The sequence below is a fragment of the Oncorhynchus keta genome, chromosome 4, assembly GCF_023373465.1.
Source record: "Oncorhynchus keta strain PuntledgeMale-10-30-2019 chromosome 4, Oket_V2, whole genome shotgun sequence".
NCBI lineage: Eukaryota > Metazoa > Chordata > Actinopteri > Salmoniformes > Salmonidae > Oncorhynchus > Oncorhynchus keta.
Window position 1 is genome coordinate 36064159 of NC_068424.1, and position 18864 is coordinate 36083022.

At 42.8% G+C, this 18864-nt stretch overlaps 1 protein-coding gene across 1 annotated transcript in view; it reads right to left on the bottom strand.

Moving 5' to 3' along the window:
- LOC118374521 (cadherin-6-like) overlaps positions 1–18864 on the bottom strand; it is a 90659-nt gene that overhangs the window by 71406 nt on the left and 389 nt on the right. The gene's annotated exons all lie outside the window — the stretch shown is intronic.

Here is an 18864-nt window from a genome sequence, read left to right on the forward strand (position 1 = left end):
CCCCTCCACAATGACAGGGGTTCGTGGACTTTTAGGCATGCGCACGCACACACACGCACACACACACACAGTCTTGTCCAACTAACATTGTGGGGACACACAATTCAATCTCATTCAAAATCCTTTTTTCCCTAACCTCACCCTAAACCTAACCCTAATGAGAACCTTAACCCAGAAATCCAAACTTAATGCTAACCCTAACACAAACCCTAAACCTAACACTACTTCTAACCAGAACCCTAAACCCCCTAGAAATAACATTTGACCTTGTTTGTTTACTATTCTTGTGGGGACGTCTGGTTCCCACAAATGTAGTTAAACACACACACACACACACACACACACACACACACACACACACACACACACACACACACACACACACACACACACACACACACACACACACACACACACACACACACACACACACACCAACCTCTCTGACAGGTCCTTGCTCTCTTTCTCTTTGATGGGCTGACACGTCAGAAAGTAATTGGAGGCCTTCACAGCCCATACAAATCCACCTGTCAGTTAAGTGTGTCACGGCACTGTGTTCAGCTGTTTTGGGTCTCAAAGTGTGACCTTTCCACAAAAGGGCTGACTGAGGACATGTAAGACACAGAAGGGACCCCAGCCCCTGGCCCCACCGACATGTTCATTTTCTGACTGTCACTCTCTAGACAGATTGTATTGTACCATTCCAATAAGCTTGTAGGGCCACAACCGGGATTACATGTATGCTGTTTAGTCTCTCTTTCTCGCAAACTATTATTAGTGTCCATATTATGAGGTGAATTCATTATCTAACAGTTAGAATAAACAGTTCAAATCGATGAAACGCCAAATGTGTTCTGATACGGAAAAAGGAGCAAGGATCACGTTGTTTGTGGTCAAAGTGACTGTGGACAGCGATGGATTAACCTTTTCACAGGAGTTCCAAATATCTCTAACGGTCGCCCCCCACGTGATGTCAGAATGCACTCACTGTTCCAAAATGTGATTATTACGCAACAGGACAGTGAACACGTGCTTCCTTGCTAATTATTTATAGGCTGTTTCAAGTTGTCAATTTCAAATGATTTCTATGAAGTTGTATTTTCTAACAACAGTTTGAATTTATTAATTCACATAAAAGTAGTCCATTTCAGCGTTGTGGGCAATTTTTGTTTGAGGCTTTACTTAGCCGGGTTTAAATTTCTCTCTTCCAGGAGAACCCACCGCACTTCACTCATGTTTGCGCAGATCAAGAATGCATGTATTTGCGCAGACTTGCAAGAATTTGAATGTTTTCTTGCTGGTGGTCGCTTTGCCTTCTTTGTTGTTTTCCTTACAAATAATAACTTTGGACTTGTGCTTTCCTTTTTTAAAAAAAATGTTTTAAGAGGGTGGATCAGCTTAGTATTGCGGAAAGAATGTTGCTTCCAATGTAATTGTCTGCATCATTTCCAGTCCCTCATATTTTTGGGGTAAATATATATATCCATACACGCATGCATATATATACACATATATACATACACATACCTATATAGACATACATACTTTTTTAAAGAATATAACGTTAATTATTATTCCCCGCAAACCCTTCCGCCGATCCCCCAATTGGAGTAAACTAATAAACACTTCTGCTTCTACCTTCAATCCATACATCTTATAGACATTCTACAGACACAGTCTACTTTACAATAGTTCTCTCTTGTTTGTTCTTAGTCCTTCCTCTATTTCTGATGTCCATCCAGTTTGATGATTTCTATTTGTAACTATGCTATTTCACAAACGTTCCGAACCTATATACATTTTACAGATCCCGTATGTTTTACATTGTTTATCTTGTTATTAGTCCCACCCTTCAGCTCCACTCAACCACTCCCATCTGTCTCTCAACATCATCCATTTCGGATTTCTACTTGCCATATATTTTTCAACTGTGCTGTGATGCTTCACAAAATAATTGAACCTGACATAACGCCCCCATAGGTTGAAGAGGTTAATATTATTGTTTGATCTAATCTTTGCAGCTAACATTTCGATGGCAATAATAAACAGATATGCCGATAGTATAGTGGACAACCTTGTTTTACTCCTCTAGATAGTTTAAAACTTTCTGAGATGTAGCCATTATTTATTATTTTACACCTTGGGTTACTATACATAACCTCAACCCATTTTATAAGATATTCCCCAAAATGTAAATATTCTAGGCATTTATCAATGTGTGTGCGTTCCTATCAAAGTAAGTTCCTTATTTTCTGTATATCGTGTCGTCATTTCTACTGTAGGCGCATACAGTATGTATTTATGTATATATGCAGCATAATGTATTTAGTTTTATTCACATGTTTTCAATTACTGGTGACAAATAATGCATTCCGATTATTACATATATTGTAATAGACACCTATGATGTGTGTAACATGCTTTTTTGAAGGCTGTACTGATTTTAATGAGCTAAGCTATTTGCCAGCTCTGTGTGGCGCCATGTTTGTTGACATTATACAATGCATTCTGGGTGTCACGTAATCTGCCAGACCAAAGATGTTATAATGAGATGAAGGAATGGTTCACTCATATTTCGGGTAAACTTCCAGAAGTGAATGAAGGGAAGTGGATGATCATAGACGACACACCCCCTTCACCATGCATACTATAAACAGACCAAACTCATCTTGTCTCCTCTTATTATCTTTGGTTGATGCGAGAAAAAAAACAAGCATGGCGGCGTGCACAAACTACCCATCGTCGGATCACATTCAATTTCTAGAAAGTGTTTTACTCAGGTATTTTGAACAATGGTGAGCTCACCCGTGATGTGATTAATTCGAAATTGTAATTGCTATTAGCTAATTCATATTGTAGTTTCTGTCAGCCAAAAATATGACCACTTCGGTTACGTCAATCTTTACTCAGTTAGCACTAGGACAAATGTAGCCTACATTTTTCCGGTTTGGATGATTGTGTTATGCTGTAGCTACTTTTGTGAATGTCTGAACATTGCATTCAAAAATAAACTGCTCACATTCTAGACATAACTTTGTAAGGACTGTGTTTGTGCATAACGTTTCTGAAAAAAACAGTGTGGCCAGGTCAAACGCTAATTGCTGAATCATTCGAAACTGGACATTCTAAATAAGCATTATAATCACACCGGTTTGATCGTACGCTACAGGGACCACTGTAGAAAAGGTTAAGATTATTATGAGAGATTGTTCCCAGTCAGGGGAGTCATGCACATCAGAAATCCGAGGGGGGCACAAAGTACGTGAGCATGGATAGGGGGGTGGTCTGGTTGACCCCCCCACACAGCCTATGCAACTCTGCTGAAAATGTGAGATTTTTCAAACACCTGAAACAGCTATTTCCTGCAATCTAGAGCCATAATTATCATGCTTAATTTTGTGTAAAAAAAATACGTCTATTTTCTGCATATCTAAGCATACCTCTGTATCCTCCTGTCTGGTGGTTATTTTTTTAAAGAAACAAATATATGTGTCTGCATCTCTGCCTAAATCTGGGTAAATGATTGAAATGAATGTGAGTCTTATTCAGTACATGTAGTTATTGCTTGCATTTCTAAAGTCTATCAAACTTTTCCAGCAGGCATGCCAGCTAAGATAGTTAGACAAGCTCACTCAACTTCTCCCAAACTCGGTCCTGGGGACCTCAAGGGTTGCACGATTCGGTTTTTGCCCTAGCACTACATAACCGATTCAAATAATTAACTCATCATCAAGCTTTAATTATTTGAATCAGCTGTGCAGTGCTAGGGCAAAAACAAAAATGTGTACCCCTTAGGGTCCCCAGAAAAGAATTTGATAAACGTTCATTTGGTATTTTATTAGGATCCCCATTAGCTTTGGGGATAGTTTCTTAAATGGTTCTTCCTCAGCTCTTATGAACCTTTGAGGTAAGTGTGGGGTTCTTGACGTGGCATCTACAGTTCTTCAGACATCTGAAAGGTTATTGAAATGCATGGGAGCCTGAAAATGTGTCCCATTCATAGCACACAGCAAATTGGACAGTGTTAATTAACTAGTGTGGATTTTTCAGTGAAACACTTCTAGTGTTGATTAAAAAAACAAAACAAAGAAACACTGTAAATAGTTAAATAGACACTCAGTTGTGTACAATAACCCCAGAATTGGTGTTCATAAACAGAGTTATCATATTTACCATCATGGTCTTTTGCATGTAGATTTTTTTATTTATTGTTTGATTCAATATCTATGTTTTTTGCATGAACATTCATTGATTAATTAATCTTATTCTACTCCAATATAAATAACATTTAAAAAATTCAGAACTATTCCAATCTGTTACTTGGACTTATTGTACCCGTTACTGAAATTGTTTTTTAGATGTAAAGTCCACATATTTGATTGTTTTTATTCAATTCAGTCTGGTATGAGAATGGTAGCCCCTTTCTGCAAAAGCTGAGTATCTTGGCTATTGATCGGTGCCTTCAAATCTTTGGTATGACTTACTACCATATATGGGCATACACATTTATAATGGCAGGCCGAGCCCATGACCTTGTTTCAAGATGGCTGCTACCTACATTCCAGTTAGCGTTGTGAAGCTACCGTTATTGATCACCAGACCAGAGAGTCAAAATGTATATTTTACACATTTTCACCAAACAGCGAACATCTTACAAGGTAAGCTTCAATTTGGTCTGTATTTGAGCTACAGCTACATGGAGGGTATCAAATTAATCCTTAGGTTGGTAGGAACAAATCTAGCATATTATCAATGATAACTGATGATGTATGAGTTAATGGCAACATCGAATGTCCACTGAGTGACTATATCTTTGCGCATCAAAAATATAACGTTGTACCCTGGATACCCCATAACACCACCACTATGTTTGAGTGTTTTTATACTGAACAAATAGCATTTAGGGATTGCAAATATGATGTTGTGTTCCCAGCTCTAATTTGTTGTCAATGAAAGATGCCTTTCAAAATAAAAAAAAGTTATTTTGTGTGTGCTTGATCTTGTGTATTCTGAACTATGTAACTCCTATCTATCTTCTGATAATTTCCTCATAATCTACCAGATGTCTTCTTTCCAAATGTACCAAGTTGTTGCATGTCAGAATCATGTAATTACACATGAATAGCAGTTACTTTGGGGTATGGCTATTTAGGTGGAAATCTACATTGTGCCATTACATTAAAGAGGTTTTAATTACGCTAGTTTCATGTCTTCGTCATTTTGAATGCAGGTGGTGGGTGAATAAAAATGTAAATGTTGGATTTACTCATGACTTTGCAAGCTAGAATTATGCATTGCAAGCTAGCATTATGCATTGCAAGCTAGCTTTATGCATTGCAAGCTAGCATTTCAGGCCACTGTATTAGGATAATACTAGGCCCTCAAAAGAAATATGTACTGTATTGTCTAAAATAATTTAATTTTAATGAAAACATATTTTCTTAGGATCTCATTTGGTAAAGGCCACAGGACTGAAAATGAATGAATGCATTAATCCATGTCTGTCACTAGCAAACACAGTCATGGGTGGTACCGGTAACTCTAAAATTCACTTGAAAGTAGCGATGGGACGATCGATTTGAAGCAGGTGTTGGAACTCCGAAGTGAGAGCGCCGACCTCTGTTGTAAGCCTTCTGTTTTATCTTGATATTTCACCTTTTAAACAGGTGGAAAGACAGCTCAGGGAGTAGAGCTACACAGCAGACAAATATATCATAGCACACTAGTATCGAATTGAAAGAGCCTATTTAGATATCTTTCTTCCTCAAACAGTGATTGTAAATTAAACAGCTCTAGTATTTGTTAATGGTATTTATTAAAATATGGACCCAAAGTGGTTTGCTAATATGTAAAAGTGAGTCGAAAAAGTTTAATTCAAACCCAAAGCAAACTTGAAACGTAGTTATCACATGATAAATGACGTACAAAGCTTTGGCTTCCAAAACGTTGACTTCAGCTGGACTCTACTTACAGACGGGCAAGTGTCTTCACTGACATTTTCAAACTCTCCTGTCCGAGACTGTAATACCAACATATTTTGAGCAGACCACCATAGTGACTGTGCCCAAGAACACTAAGGTAACCTGCCTAAATGACTACCGACCCATAGCACACATCTGTAGCCATGAAGTGCTTTGAAAGGCCTGGTCACATCAACACCATTATCCCAGAAACCCTAGACCCACTTCAATTTGCATACCACCCCAACAGATCCACAGATGATGTAATCTCTATTGCTCTCTACACTGCCCTTTCAAACCTGGACAAAAGGAACACCTATGTGAGAATGCTATTCATTGTATACAGCTCAGCAATCAACCCCATAGTGCCCTCAAAGCTCATCAATAAGCAAAAGATCCTGGGAGTCAACACCTCCTCTCTGCAACTGGATCCTGGACTGAAGGACCACCCCCAGGTGGTAAGGGTAGGTAACAACACATCCACCATGCTGATCCTCAACACAGGGGCCCCTCAGGGGTGCGGCCCCTTAGTCCCCTCCTGTACTTCCTGTGCACTCATGACTGCACAGCCAGACACGACCTCAACACCATCGTTAATTTGCTGATGACACAACAGTGGTAGGCCTGATCACCAACAACAACGAGACAGCCTATAGGGAGGAGGTCAGAGAACTGGCAGTGTGGTGCCCGGACAACAACCTCTCCCTCAATGTTATCAAGTCAAAGGAGATGATTGTGGACAACAGGAAAAAGAGGACCAAGCACACAGCCATTCTCATCAACGGGGCTGCAGTGGAGCTGGTTGAGAGCTTCAAGTTCCTTGGTGTCCACATCACCAACATAATAACATGGTCCAAGCACACCAAGACAGTCGTCAAGAGGGCACGACATAACCTATTCCCCCTCAGGAGACTGAAAAGATTTGGCATGGGTTCTCAGATCCTCAAAAGGTTCTACAGCTGCACCATCAAGAGCATCCTGACTGGTTGCATCACTGCCTGGTATGGCAACTGCTCGGCCTCCGACTACAAGGCACTACAGAGGATAGTGCGAACGGCCCAGTACAAGCTTCCTGCCATACAGGACCTCTATACAAGGCGGTGTCAGAGGAAGGCCCTAAAAATTGTCAAAGACTCCAGCCACCCTAGTCACAGACTGTTCTCTCTGCTAGCACATGGCAAGCGGTACCGGAGCGCCAAGTCTATGTCCAAGAGGCTTCTAAACAGCTTCTACCCCCAAGCCATAAGACTTCTGCACACCTAATCAAATGGCTACCCAGACTATTTGCATTGCCCCCCCCCCCCCTTTTTACACCGCTGCTACTCTCTGTTGTTATCATTTATGCATAGTCACTTTAATAACTCTACCTTCATGTGTATATTACCTCAATAAACCGGTGCCACCCCAGCACATTGACTCTGTACCGGTACCCCCCTGTATATAGAATGGCTACCCTATGGCATCGCTCTCAAGAACCTTATTTGGTTCCAATTTGCACCTTAATATTTAAGAATGTATGAAAGCCTGTTGTAAAGGTTAGCTGTTCTTCTTCCGTATAAGGTACATCTAGTAAGATGTGCTGAGAGAGGACTGTCGGGAAAGGAAAGTCCAGATACAGTATCAGTGTCACAACGGGCAGGGAAGCCATCAACAGCAAAGAGAAAGAGAGACACACATAGAGTTCCCACAGAGTGAGCGAGAGTGAGAGATTTGAGAGATGCTATAAAATCCTACAGAGTTTTCAAGTGTTGTTCCATGAACGAGAGAGGGAGAGAGAGCGAGAGAGCTTTGCTTGGAAATAATATTCTGCTTTCTGACAACTGACAGTCATTCTAACCTTAACTCCTCCCCTTTCTGATTGATATATCTTGGACCGGTGTTTTAGAACCATTTCTTCCCTCCAGTATTTGAAAGTTGGGTCGAGATAGGATGCTAAGCAGTTTAGCGTTGGGAAATAAATGATACATTTTTACACACTTCATGGGAAACATTTTATCATGCAGATTCGTGTGAATGTGCTACTAAAAAGTGTGTGTTTGAGTGTAGAGAGAGAGAGAGAGAGAGAGAGAAATAATAAAATAATGATTGCCTGCCTGAATGGGCTGGGTGTAAGAGGAGAGTTTTGGCCAGCAGCAGGACAGAAGCACAGCCCCTAGGCTAATGCACAAGGACAGCCTGTCACACTGTGAACATTCACTGAGCTGACGTGTTACTAGTCATATGCAATAACCTGCATAATTACTTCTGAAGACTATTAGGGTGTGGAAATCATATCACGCCCCTCTGCTGCCAACTTACAGTATATACACACACACACACATTCACACACACACTGACAGACAAACAGTCTATCACACACACATCTTCCTTGGTCTTATAGCGTTCTCTGTAGTTGACAGTTCTCTGCTGTGATGACAGAACAATGGCAGGCCCTGCAGGAGTAAGCATGTGTCATTATCACCCTATTTAGCTAGATCCCTCTCTCCTCTCCTCTCCTCTCCCACAGTCCCTGCTCTAGCGAGTCAGACACAAACACACACAGCCCCATTCCTTGTCTATGTATCAAAGCTAGCCACTAATACTCTCGTCTTCTGCTTGGATCTGTGATCTCTTCTTATTGCCCCGTTCTTAGTCAATAGGATCCATTCCTTTTCTCTAACACCAGTCAGACCCTCCTGTGCTGTACAGTATGTTGAGTCAGTCAGACAGACAGGCATTGTTGTCGTCTGTTCTCTGGCCTCCACTTGGTCTTCTTCTCAACACTTATTAACTGACTGTCATGTTCTGTTCTGTTCTGCCCCCCAAACACTGTTTAACATCCTCAGGCCACTTAGTGCAGTCTTTTCCTTCGTCCCAAATGGCACCTTATTCCCTATATAGTGCACTACTGTCGACCAGATCCCTATGGGCCCTGGTCAAAAGTAGTGCATGATATTGGGAATAAGGTTCAATTTGGGATGTGCCCTGTCTGTAGTGCTTGAGTTAAGCCCCTGGGCTGTTTACTGCCAGGAATCCTTATAACCAGAGTGAAGCGGCTGGACGCGAGGTAGGATCTGGGTGTGTGTGAATGTGTGCTGCTGTGTGAGTGTCTTCATCTACAGTATCTGTCCACACCTTATAGCTCACAGCGCAGATTAGACACATGCTATAATACTACTGAGGGAACACACATGATGCGTCATAGAAAAGTCTGCATTGCATCTCTTGATTGGATCAATACTGACTTTGTGAATCTATAATAATGGCCACCTGTCTGTGGGTGGCCTGTTTTGTCATAACATTGATTGCCATTGCCTCCTATGCACGCTGAAGAAGGGCTCATACTCTAAAAGTTTGTGCGTTAATACAAATGCGTTCATTTCAGTTTATTCACCGGTGTGCTGTCCTATTTGTGTTGTTTGGACTACTTTGTTTGGACTATCTAAGTTTATATACGGTGGAGTTGTTTGCCTTTTCATACCTAACAGCTCACAGCACTGTCCAAACACAACAATTTAGCTAAAACCTGCATTTTAGCCACCGTAAATCCCCCTTACTCTAATTCCAACTCTTTCCAAGCCTATATCCCTAAGAAAAAAGAAAAATAAGTAACTAGCCACTGTATGTGTGGGCTTTCACGGCCATGCCTCAACCATGTGACGTCCCAGCCTCTGAAATAGTGCCATGGTCTACAGGGCTTTGTGGTAAATCACTATCTCTCTTCCCCAGTCAGAGCCCAGTCTGCTGAGCACTGTGGACGGCTGGCTTTTTGCTGCCTCCTGGGTGACGAATATATCTTGTTAAATTGTGCTGAGAAGCGTGTTGGGAACCTTATACCTTTTGCTTCATGCTGTCTCTGTGCGTGTGCATGTGCATGTGCGTGTGCGTGCGTGTGTGTGTGCGTGTGCGCGTGTGTGTGTGTGTGTGTGTGTGTGTGTGCGTGTGTGCGTGTGTGCGTGTCAGGGTTTCAAATCCACCCAATTCAGAAAGTAAACAAAATTCCAATTCATTTTAAAAGCATTGGAAATAAGTGGAATAGGAATGCCAGTGTACTTCCTGAATCGACTGGAATTGAAATGGAATTGACCCTAACCCTGGTGTGTATGTAATTGTTGTTACCAGCCTATTTCCATCATTAGCTCAAGATGGAATAGACCCTGGGATTAAGTGGGGGATTTGATGGTAGTGGCACTGTGTGGTTACAGGTAACGAGGTCACAATTTATTGGCCGTTATGAACATGTTAACTCACCGTTTACTTTTATACGTGTTATTACATAACATTAATTACATAGTGGAACAAGAAAATGTGTAATAACTTTAGTAATGGAATAACCATCAGCAAGTGGATCTGTAATTACAGTCCTTGTTCCAATTGTGTAATAACTGATATCTCTAAACCCTATTACCCTGTAATTACATAGTAATACCTGTGTAACTACTATGTTGTTACAATGTTGTTACTAAAGTTATTACTGAGATAATTAACAACTGAGAAATCAGGTGTGGGTGATCTTCTCCTACAGTGTATTTAATGACACACAAAAAACGCAGAAAATGTCCCCTTTTAACCGATTTGAGCAGATTCTGTAATTACGGTAAAGGAGACGTGGGACCTTCCAGGGGTAAAGAACACTGACCTCCACAAACACTGAGAATAACCAAAATACAGACGTCTCAGAAGTTTGGGATGTCGGCACCACATCTTAAGTGTTATTTTGCTTGTGTTCAGTTACAAAATGTTCTGACCATACCTTTCTGAATGAAGATACACCATTAGCACATAGAAACTCAAAGAAACTTTAACATGCTTAGTTTTGATGATGACAAGTCAGCAGTCATAAACACCTGTCATAAACACCTGTCATATAGTTTCCATATCTCTTCTGTCCAGAAGGGGGCATGTTTTTTTGTATGGGCAAAATACTAAAGGCAATTCTTCAAACATTCTAGTGAGTCCATCCTCCATTTGAGTTAAACCCAGGAATATCCAAATGAACAAATGCTCAGTCTCCATACCCTTTGTTTCAATACAACCATAGCCATGACAATCACAACATGTGTGGACCTTCACTAACGCACAGAAGAAATCAAGATGCCCCAAGGTATTCTGTGACTGATACGCATGTGCACACACACACACAGACACGCATGAGGACACACGCGCACACAAACACAGCAAGAACGCAATTCGTTTTGTGTGTCACTGTGAAGTGGTACCGATAGTCAGTGGGCATGGGGATGTGATTTCATGAAGACCAGATGCTGCTACTTGGAGGACTGAGGACTTGAAAGGTTCAATATTATGATTCTGGAGCAGGACACATCAAAATGACGCTGTCCATCTGGAGCGGACATAATGTAATCAGCAGTGGGTCATTGGTCATCGCAGACAGCGCGGCCAACGGGTTTATCCGCATCCTGTGGTGTCATCATCATCACACTAACACTCAAGAGATGAGAGATAGTGAAGACAGGAGAGAGAGAGAGGAGAGAGAGAGAGAGAGAGAGAGAGAGAGAGAGAGAGAGAGAGAGAGAGAGAGAGAGAGAGAGAGAGAGAGCAGATTGAGAACACAGGTAATCAGCATCACCTCATAACAACATCCAGCTTTTGGATTTGCCCTAAACTGATGAAACAAATTACCTGTGGAATATACTAGATATTTTTTTATATTTATTTTTATGATTAATGAAATGTTGGCTCCAAAGCATTCATTTCAAGGCCTTAAAGAATAATGGTTTTGATATGTTTATTCCCTTACCTGTCAAAACAAATTCCATGATATGTCTATTCCCTTACAACCCCCCCACACACACACACACATCCATGCACGCGGGCACACACACAGAGGAATGTCTATTTTCAGAGGCTATAAATATTCATTCCCTGACATGTTTACTGTATGTCTTTGATCAGACACAGATCTTATGCTACTCTCTCTCTTTCATCTTCCAACTTCAAACCAAAATGTATGTACAAACTGAGCCATGAAATCTGTTCTGTTGCAAAAACCTTGGTCTCGTCACACTAGTAAGTTATTTTACAGTACCAAACTGCTGTCATCTGTCTCATGCAAACAAAATGGTGATAAGTAATTTTCAAATGCAGATGGGTGAATTATGAAAAGCATATCAGCATTAGGCCTGTAACACAATTCCTTGCAGGTGTCAATGTAAAACGTATGTTATTTCCAAAGCCAACATCTTAATGTAATGCATGAGCTACCCATTGCACAGGTCACTGTCAACAGCGTACAATCTTTTTTATTTTTAAGCATGTACTGCAGTACATGATCGGCTCATTTGAATGTGTGAGAGGGTGATATTCTTGCAGCATATTCCCCTGGTAGCCTACTTAGTCAACTCCCCCTAACAACTGCTTGGCCTCCTCCAGGCATATCACTGCAGGCTTTAGAGAGAGCTAGAACAATATAACCAACATGAAGCAATCTGGAGGCTAGAGGAAGGCCTGGATAACTTTTTCAGGCATTAAAACACAAAATATGAATGTTTGAATAATTCATTACTGTTACATATCAACTTTAATTTAACAGTGGTTCTTTTTTTATTTTTATCTTTGTGTTTTTTTTGGTCACAGTGAGGTATTGTAACGGCGTTCTTCGTTTGTAGAAAGAGAGTCGGACCGAAATGCAGCGTAGTGGTTACTCATGACTTTAATAGAAAAAAGTGACACATGAAATAACGATACAAAATACAAAAACAACAAACGGAACGTGAAACCTATTACAGCATATCTGGTGAAACTACACAGAGACAGGAACAATCACCCACGAAATACAAAGCGAAACCAAGCTACCTAAATACAGTTCCCAATCAGAGACAACGAGAATCATCTGACTCTGATTGAGAACCGCCTCAGGCAGCCAAGCCTATACAACACCCCTAATCAGCCGCTATCCCAAATACTACAAACCCCAATACGAAAATACAATATAACATAAACCCATAAACCCACCCTGGCCTGACCAAATAATATAACGAAAACACAAAATACAATGACCAAGGCGTGACAGAACCCCCCCTAAGGTGCGGATTCCCGGACGCACCTCAAAACCATAGGGAGGGTCCGGGTGGGCGTCTGTCCATGGTGGCGGTTCCGGCTCGGGATGTGGACCCCACTCCATTAATGTCCTAGTTCCTCCCCTTCGCGTCCTGGGATAATCCACCCTCGCCGCCGACCATGGCTTAATAGTCCTCACCCAGAACCCCACAGGACTGAGGAGCAGCTCGTGACTGAGGGGCATCTCGGGACTGAGGGACAGCTCGGGACTGAGGGACAGCTCGGGACTGAGGGGCAGCTCGGGACTGAGGGGCAGCAGCTCGGGACTGAGGGGCAGCTCGGGACTGAGGGGACTGACTGAGGGCAGCCCGGAACTGAGGGACAGCCCGGAACTGAGGGGGAAGCCCAGTACTGAGAGAAAGCCCAGTACTGAGAGGAAGCCCAGTACTGAGAGGAAGCCCAGTACTGAGATGAAGCTCAGGCAGGTAGTAGGCTCCGGTAGATCCTGGCTGGCTGGCGGATCTGGAAAATGATGGTTGAAGATTCTAGCAGATCTGGAAGATTCTGGTTGACTGGCAGATCTGGAAGAGACTGGTTGACTGGCAGATCTGGAAGAGACTGGTTGACTGGCAGATCTGGAAGAGACTGGTTGTCTGGCAGATCTAGAAGATCATGGCTGACTGGCGGATCTAGCTGCTCTATGCAGACTGACAGCTCTGGCTGCTTCAGACTGACAGCGCTGGCTGCTTCACAGACTGACAGCTCTGGCTGCTTCATGCAGACTGACAGCTCTGACTGCTCCATGCAGGCTGACAGCTCTGACTGCTCCATGCAGACTGACAGCTCTGACTGCTCCATGCAGGCTGGCAGCACCTTGCAGACTGACAGCTCCTTGCAGACTAGCAGCTCCTTGCAGACTGACAGCTCTGGCTGCTTCATGCAGACTGACAGCTCTGGCTGCTTCATACAGACTGACAGCTCTGACTGCTCCATGCAGGCTGACAGCTCTGACTGCTCCATGTAGGCTGACAGCTCTGACTGCTCCATGCAGGCTGGCAGCACCTTGCAGACTGGCAGCTCTGGCTGATTCATGCAGAATGACAGCTCAGGCTGCTCCGAACAGGCAGGAGGCTCCGGCAGCGCTGTAGAGGAGGAAGGCTCTGATAGCGCTGAACAGGCGGGAGACTCCGACAGCGCAGGAGGGAAGGAAGGCTATGGCTGTGCTGAACAGGCGGGAGACTCCGACAACGCAGGAGGGAAGGAAGGCTCTGGCTGTGCTGAACAGGCGAGAGACTCCGACAGCGCAGGAGGGAAGAAAGGCTCTGGCTGTGCTGAACAGGCGGGAGACTCCGACAGAGCAGGAGGGAAGGAAGGCTCTGGCTGTGCTGAACAGGCGAGGCGCACAGAAGGCCTGGTGCGTGGTGCTGGAACTGGTGCTACAGGATTGAGGACACGCACAGGAAGCCTGGTGCGGGGAGCTGCAACCGGAGGACTGGTGTGTGGAGGTGGCTCTGGATAGACCGGACCGTGCAAGCGCACTGGAGCTCTTGAGCACCGAGCCTGCCCAAGCTTACCTCGCTCGATGCCCACTCTAGCCCGGCCAATACGAAGGGCTGGTATGAACCGCACCGGGCTATGCACCCGCACTGGAAACACCGTGCGCTCCATAGCATAACACGGTGTCTGCCATGTCTCTCTAGCCCACCGGTAAGCACAGGGAGTTTGCGCAGGTCTCTTACCTGGCATAGCCATACTCCCATTAAGCCCCCCCCCAATAATTTTTTGGGCTGCTTTTCGGGCTTCCTTGCCAACCGTGTTCCCTCGTATCGTCGGCTCCTATCTCCGGCTGCCTCTGCTCTCCTTAGTGCCTCCACCTGTTCCCAAGGGAGGCGATCTCTTCCGGCCAGTATCTCCTCCCAAGTGTAACAACCTTTACCATCCAACACGTCTTCCCATGTCCATTCTCCGAATAATTCATCCACCTTTTGCTGCTCCAGCTGTCGCTGCATGTTTATACCAGCGCCTCTCCGCTTTAGCCGGCGTGTCTTTTTTTTTGACTCCATTCGCCTATAGCCCTCTTCGCACTGTTCCAGCGAATCCCAGGTGGGCTCCTGCACTCTCTCTGGGTCGGCCGCCCACCTGTCGATTTCTTCCCACGTCGTATACTCCATGCCTCTGCTATCTATAACGTCCTCCCTTCGCTGTTCAAGCTGTCGCTGCCTGTTAACACGCTGCTCGGTCCGAGTGTGGTGGTTGATTCTGTAACGGCGTTCTTCGTTTGTAGAAAGAGAGTCGGACCGAAATGCAGCGTAGTGTTTACTCATGACTTTAATAGAAAAAAGTGACACATGAAATAACGATACAAAATACAAAAACAACAAACGGAACGTGAAACCTATTACAGCCTATCTAGTGAAACTACACAGAGACAGGAACAATCACCCACGAAATACAAAGCGAAACCAATCAGAGACAACGAGAATCACCTGACTCTGATTGAGAACCGCCTCAGGCAGCCAAGCCTATACAACACCCCTAATCAGCCGCGATCCCAAATACTACAAACCCCAATACGAAAATACAATATAACATAAACCCATGTCACACCCTGGCCTGACCAAATAATATAATGAAAACACAAAATACGATGACCAAGGCATGACAGGTATGTCTAAATGGGACATTTTTACTCCAAAAGTTTTGAGGAATATGCAGATTCCCAGAATGCAGTGCGCATGACCAACAGCATGGTCATGTCTAGAAGGGATTCAGTTTATGCCAAATTGACGTCAAATTTTAGCTAACCCTAAAAATGTTCCTAGCTTTAATCGAATGATCCTAACCTGCTATGTTAATTCTCCTAACCTGCTGTGTAAGTTATCCTAACCAGCTACGAAAAGTCAATGTTGACATAACTGTAATCCATCTAGACAACACCCAGTAGCGCTCACCTGACGTTCCCACAACCTGAGAATGTAGTTTGTAATCTTATCCTTTAATTAAGAGCAATATTTTTCATAATTTGTAAGTCGCTCTGGATAAGAGCGTCTGCTAAATGACTTAAATGTAAATGTTAAATGTAACTGAAGCATGGAACATGGAGTAATTTATAAGCTGCACAAGCTAAGGCGTACAGAGCAAAGGGCCTGTTAAAACTTTTTGAGCGTAGGGGGCAGGATTTTCGTTTTTGTCTAAAAAGACATACCTATTTGAAACGGACTAAAAAAGGCGTAAACCTGAGGAAAATCAAACCAAGAAGTGGCTTCTATTTTGAAAGCTCCATGTTCCATAGCCTGCCTTTGCTCCATTTAAAGGGATATCAACCAGATTCCTCAAGATTTCCCAGCTTTCTCAAGTTGTCAACAGTCTTTAGACACAGTTTCAGGCTTTTATTTTGAAAAATGAGTGAGAAAGTTAACTTTGCGTCAGTGGATAGCTGGGTGATCACAGTTTTGCTTGCGCAACAGAGTGGGGCAGCCATTGTCTCTCCCTCTCCTATTGAAAAAGTGACAGTCCCGGTTGATATATTATCAATTATATATTTTAAAAACAACCTGAGGATTGATTATAAAAAATGTTTGAGATGTTTCTGTGGACATTACGGATACTATTTGGAATTTTCGTCTGCGATGTCGTGACCGCTTGAGCCTGTGGATTTCTGAACATAACGCGCCAAACAAATGGAGGAATTTTGGATATAAAAATAATCTTTATGGAACAAAAGGAACATTTATTGTGTAACTGCGAGTCTCGTGAGTGCAAACATCCGAAGGTCATCAAAGGTAAGCGATTTAATCTATTGCTTTTCTGACTTTCGTGACCAATCTACTTGGCTGTTAGGTGTTTGTAATATTTTGTCTACTGAGAGATCTTACATAAACGCTTGCTATGCTTTCGCCGAAAAGCTGTATTGAAATCTGACACGCCAGGTGGATTAACAACAAGCTAAGCTGTTTTTTGCAATATTGCACTTGTGATTTCATGAAAATTAAATATGTTTAGTCATTTAATTTGAATTTGGCGCACTGCAATTCAGCGGGTGTTGATGAAAATGATCCCGCTAACGGGATGGATGCGTCAAGAGTTAAGTTTGTGATATAGGCTAAATGGCACCAAACAAAAGAAAATTACTAGGAAAGAATCAACTGCCATATTGTCCAAGAAAATTGCATAAGGTAGGCCAAACCAACCCAAAGAATACAGTTCAATCAAACTCATGCAAGCAATTAAAGTTATTAAGGTTCCAGGCATAGGCAACATAAATGTAGGGCCCCTGACTGTATGGGGGGTGGGGAGGGCTCAGTCTGGGTCTCAAACAGTTTTTTCCCCGTTTTTTTCCAGGGTGTAGATCAGCTTTAATATTGCAGATAGACTGTAGCTTCCATCAATGTAATTAACTGCATCACTTCCAAACCCCCATACATTGTTTGGCATACAAACATATATAAAGCAACGTTTTATCTTGTTATGTCAGTCACTGACAGTCACTCAATTAGTCATGCCAACTAACAATTGTTGGATTGGTAATTAGTCTAACCAGCTATCTAAACTTGTAGTAATCACGTCCGAATACCGACCGGGCATATAGGGCACTTGATCAGGGGCCCTGACTTCCGGGGGTCCCCATTGATTTTGTTAGTCATTCTCACTCAGATGTCATTCCAACATTAGCTTTAAAGTTTATGAAATGTAGCTTTAATACTGCAAACATCTTACTCCACCCCATGACAAAATGGGTAGAAATGCAGGAAATTAGCTGTAAAACTGCAATTGTTTTCCCTCTGCCCATGGCAACAAAAACAAATGCAGTGAGGTGGGGGCCCCCCCAACCAAATCTTGCTTAAGGCCCCCAAAAAAGGCTGATGAGAATGCAAAGATGTTGAGGAATGGCAGAGCCTACAGGCCTACCCGAATGTACCTAGTCCAAATTAATACTGTAAAAGCCTCACACGTTATGACTTAATGTAATATGACTGAGGGCGCACTTGAGGAGGCATACTTGGAAAAATCCAGGCATCTCCAGGAGCCTATTCAAATCACGGTCTGGCCCCTGCGCTTCAAGCTACACCAACCAACTGTACAGAGGGGAAGAATTTAATATTTTCATCAATGCATGTAGCTTATTCTACTGTAGCCTTTAGGCTACCTGCATCGATATCCGTAGCATAACCAGTGGGTAAGAATTAAGAGGAATGAGAACATTTCATATAGCCCCAACAAACAATGAATATTACATCAAAAAAATATTCAGTTGTCATTATATTAAAGAGATATAAGGTGGACCTCCCTCTGTTTGATACTCTCCATGATGTGTTGCCTTGTGGTGCCATCACAGTGCTACTGCAGCCTACTGTACATCTGATCTGAAGGAGTCAAATAAATAATATTATCCAAAATACATTATCCAACATCGTGGCCTATAATAAACGAAAGCCTAAAGTTGACGCAGTGGTCTATTATGTCTAATGCCGCGTTGATGTGGTAGTCGGAACAAGGAAACTCGGAAATATCCGACTTGCTAACTAGTTAGAGGCTGCACGCGCCGCGTGCAACCAGTTAGCAAGTCGAACATTTCCGAGTTTCGTAGTTCCGGGTGGTTCCGTGAATGCGGCATAATGCATTACACATCGAGTGATATTCCAAGCAACTTCCAGCGATGTAGGCTAAAGTTAACTCGCCTCGACTTACCCTTATTTATTAATCAACTATTGAACATATAACGTATAATGATACCTGGAAATCAATTCATGCACAACGGTCAATAAATTACACCAATAGCCTAACCTCTAGGTCGCAATAGCACTTGACTCGGCAGTTTTCAAACAGTAGCCTTATATATCGGGACAACCTTTCATTTGGCTACAAAGCACAAAGCTGAAAATATGTTCACATCGATATATATATA